The following is a 1,348-nucleotide window of genomic DNA, read 5'->3' on the forward strand; positions in this document are numbered from 1 at the left end:
ACATTCAACATACAGATTTAGATTTAACATTAAGTTTTAACATCAAGTTCGAATATTGCTGCAAATCTGGTAAAATCTCACCATTTTTTTTAAAACAGTGTTTGGAGCTAAATGTGGCAAAAATATTGCTGTTAATTCTAGTTTGCACCACTTTACAATCAACACTACTTAGTTGCCAGATTTGGTCAGTGAGCAGACGGCCTGTGTATATTCTCATTTGTCCAGGTCATAGTATCCTAAAGGAGTTTTTTGAATCGAAAACAACTGGACTAGGTTATTTGTCCTGAGGACCAGTCCTAGCCTGGTCAGATGCGTACACGAACTGATGAAGCCTCTTGGATGAGAGGTGAAACGTCTTCACAGACAAATAACCTTCAGTGAGCAGACATTTTGGTAAATTGTATCAAACCTGGCAACCTCACCATTATGACAAGAGTCAAGGAAGCTGCAGATAGTTACTGCATCAGCTATTTCCAAGGAATAGTTCCTGCACGTAACTCCTGCAAAAAATCATCTTTTTTACATTTCTGTTAGTTTATGGATAAATCTTGATAATAGTCTTAAGAATCATTTAAACCTTGAGGTGAGTGCTGCTGCACGTGACACACTCATTGTGCTTATGTGACACTGCGTGTCAGTCCCAGGTACCAGTGAAGTGCTTGTGTTGAAGCTACATCATGTTTTAATCATATCAATTTGTCCCACACATCAGAAATGCCAAGATCAATAGAGACAGCGGGGGAGACGGCGGTGAGCCCACTGACATGTCATTCCACTCAGATTGCATCAGCGCTCTCGAGCTAATAGAGTTTAATTCCCCCTCTGCTGAAAGAGGAGATATAATCAAGGCAAGTGGCGGTAGTGAAATTAGAATATAATTCACGCATATGAGAGTTGTTCCCTGCCTTCCTGTCTGTCAGATCTCTTACACCTTAATGCTGCTGCTGCTGCTGCTGTGAATAAATAAGATCACGCTTGGAGCCTTTCTTCAAGGCCTTGACTGCTATTACCAATTTGTCTTCAGAGTGCCACAGATGACTCAGAGCTTAATAGTAACAGACAGAACAGATACAGTCTCCAAGGTTTCTGATCTGTTGTACACACTTATTGGGATGTTAAATCTGCAGCAAAATGAGCTGCATCTGTGATTTGTATCATTGTTCATTCAGATGAAAGTCTCATGCATTTCTATGTTCACACTACATTATCTCACATGATGTACTCTCCACAGGAGATCTGAGCATTTGCTTTTTAAAAGGCAAATGCTCAGGGGCGTTGAGTGGTGCAGTGGGTAGAGCAGGCGCCCCATATGTAGAGGCTACAGTCCTCGCTGCAGTTGGCCCCAGTT

This window comes from Seriola lalandi, unplaced genomic scaffold (genome assembly GCF_002814215.2).
Source record: "Seriola lalandi dorsalis isolate HSWRI2012SDOR001 ecotype SW California unplaced genomic scaffold, Sedor1 jcf7180002054953, whole genome shotgun sequence".
NCBI lineage: Eukaryota > Metazoa > Chordata > Actinopteri > Carangiformes > Carangidae > Seriola > Seriola lalandi.